Below are 19,282 nucleotides of genomic sequence, written 5' to 3' on the forward strand. Positions count from 1 at the left end.
CACACAGGGACATGCACACAGATAGTGACAGACACACAGAAAGGTAGAGAATAACAGAGGGAAGCACATAGGACAGGCACACAGATAGTGACAGACACACAGAAAGACAGAGACAAACAGAGGTAAGCACACAGGGACAGGCACACAGAAAGTGACAGTCACACAGAAAGGCAGAGATTAACAGAGGGAACCACACAGGGACATGCACACAGATAGTGACAGACACACAGAAAGGTAGAGAATAACAGAGGGAAGCACACAGGGACTGGGACACAGATAGAACAGACACACAGAAAGGCAGAGACAAACAGAGGGAAGCACACAGGGACGGGCGCATAGAAAGTGACAGACACACTGAAAGGCAGAGACAAACAGAGGGAAGCACTAAGGAACAGACACACAGACAGTGGCAGACACACAGAAATGCAGAGACAAACAGAGGGAAGCACTAAGGAACAGACACACAGACAGTGGCAGACACACAGAAATGCAGAGACAAACAGAGGTAAGCACACAGGGACAGGCACACAGATAGTAACAGACACACAGAAAGGCAGAGAATAACAGAGGTAAGCACGCAGGTACAGGCACACAGATAGTGACAGACACTGAAAGGGAGAGACAAACAGAAGTAAGCACACATGGACAGGCACACAGATAGTGGCAAGCAAACAGAAATGCAGAGATTAACAGTGGTAAGCATACAGGGACAGACACACAGAAAGTGACAGGCACACAGAACGGCAGACATTAACAGAGGGAAGCACACAGGGACAGATACACAGTTAGTGACAGACACACAAAAAAAGGCAGATATTAACAGAGGGAAGCACACAGAGACAGGCACACAGAAGGGCCGAGACAAACAGAGGGAAGCACACAGTGACAGGCAGCCAGATCGTGACAGACACACAGAAAGGCAGAGAAAAACAGAGGGAAGCAATCAGTGACAGGCACACAGATAGTGACAGGCACACAGAAAGGCGGAGACAAACAGAGGTAAGCACACAGGGACAGTAACACAAAATGTGACAGACACACAGAAAGGCAGAGATTAACAGAGGTAAGCACACAGGGACAGACACACAGTTAGTGACAGACACACAGTTAGTGACAGACACACAGAAAGGCAGTGATTAACAGAGGGAAGCTCACAGGGACAGACACAGAGTTCGTGACAGACACACAGAAAGGCAGAGATGAACAGAGGTAAGCACACAGGGACAGACACACAGAAAGTGACAGACGCACAAAGGCAGAGATTAACAGAGGGAAGCACACAGGGACAGACACACTGATAGTGACAGACACACCGAAAGGCAGAGATTAACAGAGGTAAGCACACAGGGACAGGCACACAGAAAGTGAAAGACACACAGAAATGCAGAGACAAACAGAGGTAAGCACACAGGGACAGGCACACATATAGTGACAGACACACAGAAAGGCAGAGATTAACAGAGATAAGCACACAGGTACAGGCACACATATAGTGACAGACACTGAAAGGGAGGGACAAACAGAAGTAAGCACACAGGGACAGGCACACAGATAGTGGCAGGCACACAGAAAGGCAGAGATTAACAGAGGTAAGCACGCAGGGACAGGCACACAGAAAGTGTCAGGCACACAGAAAGGCAGAGATTAACAGAGGTAAGCACACAGGGACAGGCACACAGATAGTGACAGACACACTGAAAGTGAGAGACAAACAGAAGTAAGCACACAGGGACAGGTACACAGATAGTGGCAGGCACACATAAATGCAGAGATTAACAGAGGTAAGTACACAGGGACAGACACACAGAAAGTGACAGGCACACAGGAAGACAGAGATTAATAGAGTGAAGCACACAGGGACAGACACACATTTAGTAACAGACACACAGAAAGGCAGAGATTAACAGAGGTAAGCACACAGAGGCAGGCACACAGAAAGTGACAGACACACAGAAATGTAGAGATTAACAGAGGTAAGCACACAGGGACAGACACACAGAAAGTGACAGACACACAAAGGCAGAGATTAACAGAGGAAGCACATAGAGACAGGCACACAGTAAGTGATAGACACACAGAAAGGCAGAGATTAACAGAGGTAAGCACACAGGGACAGACACACAGTAAGTGACAGACACACAGAAATGCAGAGATTAACAGAGGTAAGCACGCAGGGACTGGCACAATGAAAGTGACAGACACACCGAAAGGCAGAGATTAACAGAGATAAGCACACAGGGACAGGCACACAGATAGTGACAGACACACAGAAAGTCAGAGACAAACAGAGGGAAGCACATAGGACAGGCACACAGATAGTGACAGACACACAGAAAGACAGAGACAAACAGAGGTAAGCACACAGGGACAGGCACACAGAAAGGCAGAGATTAACAGAGGGAAGCACACAGGAACAGGCACACAGATAGTGACAGACACACAGAAAGGCAGAGACAAACAGAGCGAAGCACACAGGGACTGGCACACAGAAAGTGACAGACACACAGAAAGGCAGAGACAAACAGAGGGAAGCACACAGGGACAGACACACAGACTGTGGCAGACAAACAGAAATGCAGAGACAAACAGAGGTAAGCACACAGGGACAGGCACACATATAGTCACAGACACACAGAAAGGCAGAGATTAACAGAGATAAGCACACAGGTACAGGCACACAGATAGTGACAGACACTGAAAGGGAGGGACAAACAGAAGCAAGCACACAGGGACAGGCACACAGATAGTGGCAGGCACACAGAAATGCAGAGATTAACAGAGGTAAGCACACAGGGACAGGAACACAGATAGTGACAGACACACAGAAAGGCAGAGACAAACAGAGGGAAGCACACAGGGACAGGCACACAGATAGTGACAGACACACTGAGAGGCAGAGACAAACAGAGGTAAGCACGTAGGGACAGGCACAATGAAAGTGACAGACACACCGAAAGGCAGAGATTAACAGAGATAAGCACACAGGGACAGGCACACAGATAGTGACAGACACACAGAAAGGCAGAGACAAACAGAGGGAAGCACATAGGACAGGCACACAGATAGTGACAGACACACAGAAAGGCAGAGACAAACAGAGGTAAGCACACAGGGACAGGCACACAGAAAGTGACAGACACACAGAAAGGCAGAGATTAACAGAGGGAAGCACATAGGACAGGCACACAGATAGTGACAGACACACAGAAAGGCAGAGACAAACAGAGGTAAGCACACAGGGACATGCACACAGATAGTGACAGACACACAGAAAGGTAGAGAATAACAGAGGGAAGCACACAGGGACTGGGACACAGATAGAACAGACACACAGAAAGGCAGAGACAAACAGAGGGAAGCACTAAGGAACAGACACACAGACAGTGGCAGACACACAGAAATGCAGAGACAAACAGAGGTAAGCACACAGGGACAGGCACACAGATAGTAACAGACACACAGAAAGGCAGAGAATAACAGAGGTAAGCACGCAGGTACAGGCACACAGATAGTGACAGACACTGAAAGGGAGAGACAAACAGAAGTAAGCACACAGGGACAGGCACACAGATAGTGGCAAGCACACAGAAATGCAGAGATTAACAGTGGTAAGCATACAGGGACAGACACACAGAAAGTGACAGGCACACAGAACGGCAGACATTAACAGAGGGAAGCACACAGGGACAGATACACAGTTAGTGACAGACACACAAAAAAAGGCAGATATTAACAGAGGGAAGCACACAGAGACAGGCACACAGAAGGGCCGAGACAAACAGAGGGAAGCACACAGTGACAGGCAGCCAGATCGTGACAGACACACAGAAAGGCAGAGAAAAACAGAGGGAAGCAATCAGTGACTGGCACACAGATAGTGACAGGCACACAGAAAGGCGGAGACAAACAGAGGTAAGCACACAGGGACAGTAACACAAAATGTGACAGACACACAGAAAGGCAGAGATTAACAGAGGTAAGCACACAGGGACAGACACACAGTTAGTGACAGACATACTGAAAGGCAGATACAAACAGAGGGCAGCACACAGGGACAGGCACACAGATAGTGACAGACACACAGAAAGGCAGAGACAAACAGAGGGAAGCTCACAGGGACAGACACAGAGTTCGTGACAGACACACAGAAAGGCAGAGATGAACAGAGGTAAGCACACAGGGACAGACACACAGAAAGTGACAGACGCACAAAGGCAGAGATTAACAGAGGGAAGCACACAGGGACAGACACACTGATAGTGACAGACACACAGAAAGGCAGAGACAAACAGAGGGAAGCACACAGGGACAGGCACACAGATAGTGACAGACACACAGAAAGGCAGAGACAAACAGAGGGAAGCACGCAGGGACTGGCACAATGAAAGTGACAGACACACCGAAAGGCAGAGATTAACAGAGGTAAGCACACAGGGACAGGCACACAGAAAGTGAAAGACACACAGAAATGCAGAGACAAACAGAGGTAAGCACACAGGGACAGGCACACATATAGTGACAGACACACAGAAAGGCAGAGATTAACAGAGATAAGCACACAGGTACAGGCACACATATAGTGACAGACACTGAAAGGGAGGGACAAACAGAAGTAAGCACACAGGGACAGGCACACAGATAGTGGCAGGCACACAGAAAGGCAGAGATTAACAGAGGTAAGAACGCAGGGACAGGCACACAGAAAGTGTCAGGCACACAGAAAGGCAGAGATTAACAGAGGTAAGCACACAGGGACAGGCACACAGATAGTGACAGACACACTGAAAGTGAGAGACAAACAGAAGTAAGCACACAGGGACAGGTACACAGATAGTGGCAGGCACACATAAATGCAGAGATTAACAGAGGTAAGTACACAGGGACAGACACACAGAAAGTGACAGGCACACAGGAAGACAGAGATTAATAGAGTGAAGCACACAGGGACAGACACACATTTAGTAACAGACACACAGAAAGGCAGAGATTAACAGAGGTAAGCACACAGAGGCAGGCACACAGAAAGTGACAGACACACAGAAATGTAGAGATTAACAGAGGTAAGCACACAGGGACAGACACACAGAAAGTGACAGACACACAACGGCAGAGATTAACAGAGGAAGCACATAGAGACAGGCACACAGTAAGTGATAGACACACAGAAAGGCAGAGATTAACAGAGGTAAGCACACAGGGACAGACACACAGTAAGTGACAGACACACAGAAATGCAGAGATTAACAGAGGTAAGCACGCAGGGACTGGCACAATGAAAGTGACAGACACACCGAAAGGCAGAGATTAACAGAGATAAGCACACAGGGACAGGCACACAGATAGTGACAGACACACAGAAAGTCAGAGACAAACAGAGGGAAGCACATAGGACAGGCACACAGATAGTGACAGACACACAGAAAGACAGAGACAAACAGAGGTAAGCACACAGGGACAGGCACACAGAAAGGCAGAGATTAACAGAGGGAAGCACACAGGAACAGGCACACAGATAGTGACAGACACACAGAAAGGCAGAGACAAACAGAGCGAAGCACACAGGGACTGGCACACAGAAAGTGACAGACACACAGAAAGGCAGAGACAAACAGAGGGAAGCACACAGGGACAGACACACAGACTGTGGCAGACAAACAGAAATGCAGAGACAAACAGAGGTAAGCACACAGGGACAGGCACACATATAGTCACAGACACACAGAAAGGCAGAGATTAACAGAGATAAGCACACAGGTACAGGCACACAGATAGTGACAGACACTGAAAGGGAGGGACAAACAGAAGCAAGCACACAGGGACAGGCACACAGATAGTGGCAGGCACACAGAAATGCAGAGATTAACAGAGGTAAGCACACAGGGACAGGAACACAGATAGTGACAGACACACAGAAAGGCAGAGACAAACAGAGGGAAGCACACAGGGACAGGCACACAGATAGTGACAGACACACTGAGAGGCAGAGACAAACAGAGGTAAGCACGTAGGGACAGGCACAATGAAAGTGACAGACACACCGAAAGGCAGAGATTAACAGAGATAAGCACACAGGGACAGGCACACAGATAGTGACAGACACACAGAAAGGCAGAGACAAACAGAGGGAAGCACATAGGACAGGCACACAGATAGTGACAGACACACAGAAAGGCAGAGACAAACAGAGGTAAGCACACAGGGACAGGCACACAGAAAGTGACAGACACACAGAAAGGCAGAGATTAACAGAGGGAAGCACACAGGGACAGACACACAGATAGTGACAGACACACAGAAAGGCAGAGACAAACAGAGGTAAGCACGCAGGGACTGGGACACAGATAGAACAGACACACAGAAAGGCAGAGACAAACAGAGGGAAGCACACAGGGACAGGCACACAGATAGTGACAGACACACTGAGAGGCAGAGACAAACAGAGGTAAGCACGCAGGGACTGGCACAATGAAAGTGACAGACACACCGAAAGGCAGAGATTAACAGAGGTAAGCACACAGTGACAGGCACACAGATAGTGACAGACACACAGAAAGGCAGAGACAAACAGAGAGAAGCACATAAGACAGGCACACAGATAGTGACAGACACACAGAAAGACAGAGACAAACAGAGGTAAGCACACAGGGACAGGCACACAGAAAGTGACAGTCACACAGAAAGGCAGATATTAACAGAGGGAAGCACACATGAACAGGCACACAGATAGTGACAGACACACAGAAAGGCAGAGAATAACAGAGGGAAGCACACAGGGACTGGGACACAGAAAGTGACAGACACACAGAAAGGCAGAGACAAACAGAGGGAAGCACACAGGGACTGGCACACAGAAAGTGACAGACACACAGAAAGGCAGAGACAAACAGAGGGAAGCACTAAGGGACAGACACACAGACTGTGGCAGACAAACAGAAATGCAGAGACAAACAGAGGTAAGCACACAGGGACAGGCACACATATAGTGACAGACACACAGAAAGGCAGAGATTAACAGAGAAAAGCACACAGGTACAGGCACACAGATAGTGACAGACACTGAAAGGGAGGGACAAACAGAAGTAAGCACACAGGGACAGGCACACAGATAGTGGCAGGCACACAGAAATGCAGAGATTAACAGAGGTAAGCACACAGGGACAGACACACAGAAAGCGACAGGCACACAGAAAGGCAGAGATTAACAGAGGGAAGCACACAGGGACAGACACACAGAAAGCGACAGGCACACAGAAAGGCAGAGATTAACAGAGGGAAGCACACAGGGACAGGAGCACAGATAGTGACAGACACACAGAAAGGCAGAGACAAACAGAGGGAAGCACACAGGGACAGGCACACATATAGTGACAGACACACTGAGAGGCAGAGCCAAACAGAGGTAAGCACGCAGGGACAGACACACAGAAAGCGACAGGCACACAGAAAGGCAGAGATTAACAGAGGGAAGCACACAGGGACAGGAACACAGATAGTGACAGACACACAGAAAGGCAGAGACAAACAGAGGGAAGCACACAGGGACAGGCACACAGATAGTGACAGACACACTGAGAGGCAGAGCCAAACAGAGGTAAGCACGCAGGGACAGGCACAATGAAAGTGGCAGACACACCGAAAGGCAGAGACAAACAGAGGGAAGCACTAAGGGACAGACACACAGACAGTGGCAGACAAACAGAAATGCAGAGACAAACAGAGGTAAGCACACAGGGACAGGCACACAGATAGTGACAGACACACAGAAAGGCAGAGAATAACAGAGGTAAGCACGCAGGTACAGGCACACAGATAGTGACAGACACTGAAAGGGAGAGACAAACAGAAGTAAGCACACAGGGACAGGCACACAGATAGTGGCAGGCACACAGAACGGCAGACATTAACAGAGGGAAGCACACAGGGACAGACACACAGTTAGTGACAGACACACAAAAAAAGGCAGATATTAACAGAGGGAAGCACACAGAGACAGGCACACAGAAGGGCCGAGACAAACAGAGGGAAGCACACAGGGACAGGCAGCCAGATCGTGACAGACACACAGAAAGGCAGAGAAAAACAGAGGGAAGCACTCAGAGACAGGCACACAGATAGTGACAGACACACAGAAAGGCGGAGAAAAACAGAGGTAAGCACACAGGGACAGTAACACAGAATGTGACAGACACACAGAAAGGCAGAGATTAACAGAGGTAAGCACACAGGGACAGACACACAGTTAGTGACAGACATACTGAAAGGCAGATACAAACAGAGGGCAGCACACAGGGACAGGCACACAGATAGTGACAGACACACAGAAAGGCAGTGATTAACAGAGGGAAGCTCACAGGGACAGGGACAGAGTTCGTGACAGACACACAGAAAGGCAGAGATGAACAGAGGTAAGCACACAGGGACAGACACACAGAAAGTGACAGACGCACAAAGGCAGAGACAAACAGAGGTAAGCACACAGGGACAGACACACTGATAGTGACAGACACACAGAAAGGCAGAGACAAACAGAGGGAAGCACACAGGGACAGGCACACAGATAGTGACAGACACACTGAGAGGCAGAGACAAACAGAGGTAAGCACGCAGGGACTGGCGCAATGAAAGTGACAGACACACCGAAAGGCAGAGATTAACAGAGGTAAGCACACAGGGACAGGCACACAGATAGTGACAGACACACAGAAAGGCAGAGACAAACAGAGGGAAGCACATAGGACAGGCACACAGATAATGACAGACACACAGAAAGACAGAGACAAACAGAGGTAAGCACACAGGGACAGGCACACAGAAAGTGACAGTCACACAGAAAGGCAGATATTAACAGAGGGAAGCACACATGAACAGGCACACAGATAGTGATAGGCACACAGAAAGGCAGAGAATAACAGAGGGAAGCACACAGGGACTGGGACACAGATAGTGACGGACACACAGAAAGGCAGAGACAAACAGAGGGAAGCACACAGGGACTGGCACACAGAAAGTGTCAGACACACAGAAAGGCAGAGACAAACAGAGGGAAGCACTAAGGGACAGACACACAGACTGTGGCAGACAAACAGAAATGCAGAGACAAACAGAGGTAAGCACACAGGGACAGGCACACATATAGTGACAGACACACAGAAAGGCAGACATTAACATAGATAAGCACACAGGTACAGGCACACAGATAGTGACAGACACTGAAAGGGAGGGACAAACAGAAGTAAGCACACAGGGACAGGCACACAGATAGTGGCAGGCACACAGAAATGCAGAGAATAACAGAGGTAAGCACACAGGGACAGACACACAGAAAGTGACAGGCACACAGAAAGGCAGAGATTAACAGAGGGAAGCACACAGGGAAAGACACACAGTTAGCGACAGACACATAGAAAGGCAGAGATTAACAGAGGGAAGCACACAGAGACAGGCACACAGAAGGGCCGAGACAAACACAGGGAAGCACACAGGGACAGGCAGCCAGATCGTGACAGACACACAGAAAGGCAGAGACAAACAGAGGGAAGCACTGAGAGACAGGCACATAGATAGTGACAGGCAGACAGAAAGGCAGAGAAAAACAGAGGTAAGCACACAGGGACAGTCGCACAGAAAGTGACAGACACACAGAAAGGCAGACATTAAGAGAGGTAAGCACACAGGGACAGACACACAGATAGTGACAGACATACTGAAAGGAAGAGACAAACAGAGGCCAGCACACAGTGACAGGCACACAGAAAGTGACAGACACACAAAAAGGCAGAGATTAGCAGAGGTAAGCACTCAGGGACAGACACACAGTTAGTGACAGACACACAAAAAGGCAGAGACAAACAGTGGTAAGCACACAGGGACAGGCACACAGAAATGCAGAGACAAACAGAGGTAAGCACACAGGGACAGGCACTCAGAAAGTGGCAGGCACACAGAAAGGCAGAGATTAACAGAGGTAAGCACACAGGGACAGGCACACAGATAGTGACAGACACACTGAAAGTGAGAGACAAACAGAAGTAAGCACACAGGGACAGGTACACAGATAGTGGCAGGCACACAGAAATGCAGAGATTAACAGAGGTAAGCACAAAGGGACAGACACACAGAAAGTGACAGACACACAAAGGCAGAGATTAACAGAGGAAGCACATAGAGACAGGCACACAGATAGTGATCGACACACAGAAAGGCAGAGATTAACAGAGGTAAGCACGCAGGGACAGGCACTCAGAAAGTGGCAGGCACACAGAAAGGCAGAGATTAACAGAGGTAAGCACACAGGGACAGGCACACAGATAGTGACAGACACACTGAAAGTGAGAGACAAACAGAAGTAAGCACACAGGGACAGGTACACAGATAGTGGCAGGCACACAGAAATGCAGAGATTAACAGAGGTAAGCACAAAGGGACAGACACACAGAAAGTGACAGACACACAAAGGCAGAGATTAACAGAGGAAGCACATAGAGACAGGCACACAGATAGTGATCGACACACAGAAAGGCAGAGATTAACAGAGGTAAGCACACAGGGACAGACACACAGAAAGTGACAGACACACAGAAATGCAGAGATTAACAGAGGTAAGCACGCAGTGACTGGCACAATGAAAGTGACAGACACACCGAAAGGCAGAGATTAACAGAGATAAGCACACAGGGACAGGCACACAGATAGTGACAGACACACAGAAAGGCAGAGACAAACAGAGGGAAGCACATAGGACAGGCACACAGATAGTGACAGACACACAGAAAGACAGAGGCAAACAGAGGTAAGCACACAGGGACAGGCACACAGAAAGGCAGAGATTAACAGAGGGAAGCACACAGGAACAGGCACACAGATAGTGACAGACACACAGAAAGGCAGAGAATAACAGAGGGAAGCACACAGGGACTGGGACACAGATAGTGACAGGCACACAGAAAGGCAGAGACAAACAGAGGGAAGCACACAGGGACTGGCACACAGAAAGTGACAGACACACAGAAAGGCAGAGACAAACAGAGGGAAGCACTAAGGGACAGACACACAGACAGTGGCTGACACACAGAAATGCAGAGACAAACAGAGGTAAGCACACAGGTACAGGCAAACAGATAGTGACAGACACTGAAAGGGAGAGACAAACAGAAGTAACCACACAGGGACAGTCACAAAGATAGTGGCAGGAACACAGAAATGCAGAGATTAACAGAGGTAAGCACGCAGGGACAGGCACACAGATAGTGGCAGGCACACAGAAAGGCAGAGATTAACAGAGGTAAGCACACAGGAGCAGACACACAGTTAGTGACAGACACACAGAAAGGCAGAGATTAACGGAGTGAAGCACACAGGGACAGACACACATTTAGTGACAGACACACAGAAAGGCAGAGATTAACAGAGGTAAGCACACAGGTACAGGCACACAGATAGTGGCAGGCACACAGAAAGGCAGAGATTAACAGAGGTGAGCACGCAGGGACAGGCACACAGATAGTGGCAGGCACACAGAAAGGCAGAGATTAACAGAGGTAAGAACGCAGGGACAGGCACACAGATAGTGGCAGGCACACAGAAAGGCAGAGATTAACAGAGGTAAGCACACAGGAGCAGACACACAGTTAGTGACAGACACACAGAAAGGCAGAGATTAATGGAATGAAGCACACAGGGACAGACACACATTTAGTGACAGACACACAGAAAGGCAGAGATTAACAGAGGTAAGCACACAGAGACAGGCACACAGAAAGTGACAGACACACAGAAATGCAGAGATTAACAGAGGTAAGCACACAGGGACAGACACACAGAAAGAGACAGACACACAAAGGCAGAGATTAACAGAGGAAGCACATAGAGACAGGCACACAGATAGTGATAGACACACAGAAAGGAAGAGATTAACAGAGGGAACCACACAGGGACAGACACACAGTTAGTGACTGACACACAGAATGGCAGAGACAAACAGAGGTAAGCACACAGGGACAGGCATACTGAAAGTGACAGACACACAGAAAGGCAGCGACAAACAGAGGTAAGCACACAGAGACAGCCACACAGAAAGTGACAGACACACAGAAAGGCAGAGATTAACAGAGGGAAGCACACAGAGACAGGCACACAGATAGTGGCAGACACACAGAAAGGCAGAGACAAACAGAGGTAAGCACACAGAGACAGACACACAGACAGTGACAGACACTCAGAAAGGCAGAGACAAACAGAGGTAAGCACACAGGGACAGACACACAGACAGTGACAGACACATAGAAAGGCAGAAATTAACAGAGGTAAGCACACAGGGGCAGGCACACAGATAGTGACAGTCACACAGAAAGGCAGAGACAAACAGAGGGAAGCACACAGAGGCAGACACACAGACAGTGACAGGCACACAGAATGGCAGAGACAAACAGAGGTAAGTACACAGAGACAGGCACACAGAAAGTGACAGACACACAGAAAGGCAGAGATTAACAGAGGGAAGCACACAGGGACAGGCACATAGATAGTGACAGGCAGCCAGAAAGGCAGAGACAAACAGAGGTAAGCACACAGGGACAGTCACACAGAAAGTGACAGACACACAGAAAGGCAGACATTAAGAGAGGTAAGCACACAGGGACAGACACACAGATAGTGACAGACATACTTAAAGGAAGAGACAAACAGAGGCCAGCACACAGTGACAGGCACACAGAAAGTGACAGACACACAAAAAGGCAGAGATTAGCAGAGGTAAGCACACAGGGACAGACACACAGTTAGAGACAGACACACAATAAGGCAGAGACAAACAGTGGTAAGCACACAGGGACAGGCACACTGAAAGTGAAAGGCACACAGACAGGTAGAGACAAACAGTCGTAAGCCCACAGGGACAGGCACACAGATAGTGACAGGCACACTGAAAGGCAGAGTTTAACAGAGGGAAGCACACAGGTACAGGCACACAGATAGTGGCAGGCACACAGAAAGGCAGAGATTAACAGAGGTAAGCACGCAGGGACAGGCACACAGATAGTGGCAGGCACACAGAAAGGCAGAGATTAACAGAGGTAAGCACGCAGGGACTGGCACACAGATAGTGACAGACACACAGAAAGGCAGAGACAAACAGAGGGAAGCACACAGGGACTGGCACACAGAAAGTGACAGACACACAGAAAGGCAGAGACAAACAGAGGGAAGCACTAAGGGACAGACACACAGACAGTGGCTGACACTCAGAAATGCAGAGACAAACAGAGGTAAGCACACAGGTACAGGCACACAGATAGTGACAGACACTGAAAGGGAGAGACAAACAGAAGTAACCACACAGGGACAGTCACAAAGATAGTGGCAGGCACACAGAAATGCAGAGATTAACAGAGGTAAGCACGCAGGGACAGGCACACAGATAGTGGCAGGCACACAGAAAGGCAGAGATTAACAGAGGTAAGCACACAGGAGCAGACACACAGTTAGTGACAGACACACAGAAAGGCAGAGATTAATGGAGTGAAGCACACAGGGACAGACACACATTTAGTGACAGACACACAGAAAGGCAGAGATTAACAGAGGTAAGCACACAGGTACAGGCACACAGATAGTGGCAGGCACACAGAAAGGCAGAGATTAACAGAGGTGAGCACGCAGGGACAGGCACACAGATAGTGGCAGGCACACAGAAAGGCAGAGATTAACAGAGGTAAGAACGCAGGGACAGGCACACAGATAGTGGCAGGCACACAGAAAGGCAGAGATTAACAGAGGTAAGCACACAGGAGCAGACACACAGTTAGTGACAGACACACAGAAAGGCAGAGATTAATGGAATGAAGCACACAGGGACAGACACACATTTAGTGACAGACACACAGAAAGGCAGAGATTAACAGAGGTAAGCACACAGAGACAGGCACACAGAAAGTGACAGACACACAGAAATGCAGAGATTAACAGAGGTAAGCACACAGGGACAGACACACAGAAAGTGACAGACACACAAAGGCAGAGATTAACAGAGGAAGCACATAGAGACAGGCACACAGATAGTGATAGACACACAGAAAGGCAGAGATTAACAGAGGGAACCACACAGGGACAGACACACAGTTAGTGACTGACACACAGAATGGCAGAGACTAACAGAGGTAAGCACACAGGGACAGGTATACTGAAAGTGACAGACACACAGAAAGGCAGCGACAAACAGAGGTAAGCACACAGAGACAGCCACACAGAAAGTGACAGACACACAGAAAGGCAGAGATTAACAGAGGGAAGCACACAGAGACAGGCACACAGATAGTGGCAGACACACAGAAAGGCAGAGACAAACAGAGGTAAGCACACAGAGACAGACACACAGACAGTGACAGACACTCAGAAAGGCAGAGACAAACAGAGGTAAGCACACAGGGACAGACAGTGACAGACACATAGAAAGGCAGAAATTAACAGAGGTAAGCACACAGGGGCAGGCACACAGATAGTGACAGTCACACAGAAAGGCAGAGATAAACAGAGGGAAGCACACAGAGGCAGACACACAGACAGTGACAGGCACACAGAATGGCAGAGACAAACAGAGGTAAGTACACAGAGACAGGCACACAGAAAGTGACAGACACACAGAAAGGCAGAGATTAACAGAGGGAAGCACACAGGGACAGGCACATAGATAGTGACAGGCAGACAGAAAGGCAGAGACAAACAGAGGTAAGCACACAGGGACAGTCACACAGAAAGTGACAGACACACAGAAAGGCAGACATTAAGAGAGGTAAGCACACAGGGACAGACACACAGATAGTGACAGACATACTTAAAGGAAGAGACAAACAGAGGCCAGCACACAGTGACAGGCACACAGAAAGTGACAGACACACAAAAAGGCAGAGATTAGCAGAGGTAAGCACACAGGGACAGACACACAGTTAGAGACAGACACACAATAAGGCAGAGACAAACAGTGGTAAGCACACAGGGACAGGCACACAGAAAGTGAAAGGCACACAGACAGGTAGAGACAAACAGTCGTAAGCCCACAGGGACAGGCACACAGATAGTGACAGGCACACTGAAAGGCAGAGATTAACAGAGGTAAGCACGCAGGGACAGGCACACAGATAGTGGCAGGCACACAGAAAGGCAGAGATTAACAGAGGTAAGCACGCAGGGACAGGCACACAGATAGTGGCAGGCACACAGAAAGGCAGAGATTAACAGAGGTAAGCACACATGAGCAGACACACAGTTAGTGACAGACACACAGAAAGGCAGAGATTAATGGAGTGAAGCACACAGGGACAGACACACATTTAGTGACAGACACACAGAAAGGCAGAGATTAACAGAGGTAAGCACGCAGAGACAGGCACACAGAAAGTGACAGACACACAGAAAGGCAGAGATTAACAGAGGGAAGCACACAGAGACAGGCACACAGATAGTGGCAGACACACAGAAAGGCAGAGACAAACAGAGGTAAGCACACAGAGACAGACACACAGACAGTGACAGACACTCAGGAAGGCAGAGACAAACAGAGGTAAGCACAGAGGGACAGACAGTGACAGACACATAGAAAGGCAGAAATTAACAGAGGTAAGCACACAGGGGCAGGCACACAGATAGTGACAGTCACACAGAAAGGCAGAGACAAACAGAGGGAAGCACACAGAGGCAGACACACAGACAGTGACAGGCACACAGAATGGCAGAGACAAACAGAGGTAAGTACACAGAGACAGGCACACAGAAAGTGACAGACACACAGAAAGGCAGAGATTAACAGAGGGAAGCACACAGGGACAGGCACACAGAAAGTGACAGACACACAGAAAGGCAGAGACAAACAGTGGTACGCACACAGGGACAGTGACACAGATAGTGACAGATACACAGAAAGGCAGAGACTAATAGAAGGAAGCACACGGGGACTGACACACAGGTAGTGACAGACACACAGAAAGGCAGAGATTTACAGAGGTAAGCACACAGGGACAGGCACACAGAAAGTGACAGATACACAGAAATGCAGTGATTAACAGAGGTAAGCACACAGGGACGGACATATAGAAAGAGACTGTCCCATACACAGAGACTGACAGACGCAGAGAAAGATAAGGGTAACACATAGAAACATTCACCGAGATAGCCAAAGAAACAAAGTTACACACAAACGGACAAATGGAGGTGGGCAAACATAAAGACTGAAACTAACACACAGACTCACACAGACACATCCATGAGCACACAAAAAAGACAGAGGCACATAGACTGTCACAAAGACTGAAATATAAAGGCACATCAGCGCAAACAGAGACAGATACACAGGAAGACTCATAACAAAGTATAAAGAACAAAGAAAAGTACAGCACAGGAACAGGCATTCGGCCCTCCAAGCTCGTGCCGACCATGCTGGCCGACTAAACTACAATCTTCTACACTTCCTGGCTCCGTATCCCTCTATTCCCATCCTATTCATGTATTTAGCAAGATGCCACATAAATGTCATTATCGTCCCTGCTTCCACCACCTCCTTCGGCACGAGTTCCAGACACCCACTACCCTCTGTGTAAAAAGACTTGCCTCGTACATCTCCTCTAAACCTTGACCCTCGCACCTTAAACCTACGCCCCCTCGTAATTGATCCCTCCATCCTGGGAAAAAGTCTCTGACCATCCACTCTGTCTATGCCCCTGGAGACCTCTATCAGGTCGCCGCTCAACCTCCTTCGTTCCAGTGAGAACAAACAGAGTTTATTCAACCGCTCCTCAAAGCTAATGTCCCCTATACCAGGCAGAATCCTGGTAAATCTCGTTTGCATCCTCTCCAAAGCCTCCACATCCTTCTGGTAGTGTGGCCACCAGAATTGAACACTACACTCCAAGTGTGGCCTAACCAATGTTCCACGCAGCTGCAACATGACTTGCCAATCTTTATACTCAATGCCCCAGCTAATGAAGGCAAGCGTGCCGTATGCCTTCTTGACTGCCTTTTCCACCGGTGTTTCCCCTTTCAGTGACCTGTGGACCTGTACACCTAGATCTCTCTGACTGCCAATACTCTCGAGGGTTCTACCATTCACTGTAAACTCCTTACCCGTATTAGACCTTCCAAAATGCATTACCTCATATCTGTCCGGACTAAACTCCATCTGCTTTCTCTCCGCCCAAGTATCCAAATGATCTAAATCCTGCTGTATCCTCTGACAGTCCTCATCGCTATCCGCAATTTCCAAAACCTTTGTGTCGTCCGCAAACTTACTAATCAGAGCAGTTACATTTTCCTCCAAATTATTGATTTCTACTGTGAACAGCAAAGGTCCCAGCACTGATCTCTGCGAAACACCACTAGTCACATCCCTCCAATCAGAAAGGCACCCTTCCATTGCTACTCTCTGCCTTCTATGACCTAGCCAGTTCTGTATCCAACTTGCCAGCTGATCCCGATTGACTCACCTTTTGTAACAGCCTGCCATGAGCGACCTTGTCAACTGCCTTACTAAAGTCCATATAGACAACATCCATTGCCCTACCTGCATCTATTATCTTTGTGATCGCCTCGAAAAACTCTATTAACTAATGAGACACGACATCTCCTTCACAAAACCGTGCTGCCTCTCGCTATTACGACCCCTTGCTTCCAAATGGGAGTAGATCCTGTCTCGAAGAATTCTCTCCAGTAATTTCCCTATCACTGACGGAATAGTTCCCTGGATTTTCAGTGCTACCCTTCTCAAACAAAGGAACAACATTGGCTATTATTCAGTCCTCCGGGAGATCACCTGAAGACAGTGAGGATCTAAAGATTTCTGTTCAGGGCTCAGCAATTTCCTCTCTTGCCTCCTTCAGAATTCTTGGGTAGATCCCATCAGGCACTTAGTATTATTAAAGACGCCCAACACCTCGTCTTTTTTGGATCTCAATGTGACCCAGGCTATCTACTTATCCTTCTCCAGACTCAACATCCGCCACTTGAAATGAAATGAAATTGCTTCTCTTACGATGCAAAGTATTCATTTAATACCTCACCCAATTCCTCTGGCTCCACATATCGTTTCCCTCCCCTGTACTTCAATGGGCCAACCCTTTCCCTGGCTACCCTCTTGGTTTTTATGTACTCATAGAGCTATATGTACAGAACGAGAGCGAGTCAACTACAATCACACAGGCTAGCAGAGACAGATGCGCAGATAGAGATACACGCACAAAAACGCACAGACAGGTCTGAAGCTGGGAAACGTTTCTCCGAGAAAATGGTGCTCGAAGGTTGGAACCTGTTGCTGAAAATTGGAACTGTTCCACGATTAATTATTAATTCCAAATCTCACACTGGGAGACGTACAGGCACAAACACACAAAGACAGACTCATACAGAGAGACTGCGACAAAGGCAGAGACAGAGACACATTACAGAGAATGATCCAGCCCAACATTATTGACGACATAGAGAGCGTATACAGGAAGGAACTTTCCCCACGAGTAGAGGGGCACATATCTAGGGGGTATGACGTAAGGAATATGTCATTTCGAGGCAATTTGAGGGAATACCACATTCACACAGAGGAAGGTGGGAATCTGAAACTGACTGCCTGGAAGGATGGAAGAGGTGGGAATCCTCACAACATTGAAGAAGTATTTAGGTGAGCACTTGAGACTTCATAACATACAAGTCTCGGGACCAATTGCTGAAAATGGAATTAGAATAGATATGTGCCAGACGGCTGCTACAGAACCTCTGGACCGAATGGTCTCTCTGTATCCTGTAAAACTCTATGGCAACTCTGTTCCCTCAGCTACTTGACTTCTTATATCTAAAGACATGGTAATACATTTAATTTAGAAAAAAAACTCCTGAACTGAGATTTACAATTAGTATTTGACAGTGGATCAATTGCAATTTGTCGGGGAAAGTTCCAATCTTTGGGTACCGTTTCCCCGGGAAAAATTATCCCGATCTTTCCGACTGAAGGCATTGGCACTCGAGTGTCTTTTATTCCCCAATATCCGCACTGCAGTGTTGGAGCCGCTGGGCTTGTCTTCCCCCGAGCAGCGAACATCCAGATGAGCTTTAACTCAAGTTTTCAAAATCATAATCGATATTTATTGATTGCATAAGGATAAATCATCTTTATGTGCAGAATAGTCGGTAGCCAGAGGATACTCAATAGAACCTGATTGGCACAAGAAACAAACGGGCATAAGAGGGACTTTTTTCTCCACAGCGAGCTGTTTCACTGAAATGTACGTCCTGACATGTCAACAGCAAAGCT

Source organism: Scyliorhinus torazame, unplaced genomic scaffold (assembly GCF_047496885.1).
Source record: "Scyliorhinus torazame isolate Kashiwa2021f unplaced genomic scaffold, sScyTor2.1 scaffold_340, whole genome shotgun sequence".
Taxonomy (NCBI): Eukaryota; Metazoa; Chordata; class Chondrichthyes; order Carcharhiniformes; family Scyliorhinidae; genus Scyliorhinus; species Scyliorhinus torazame.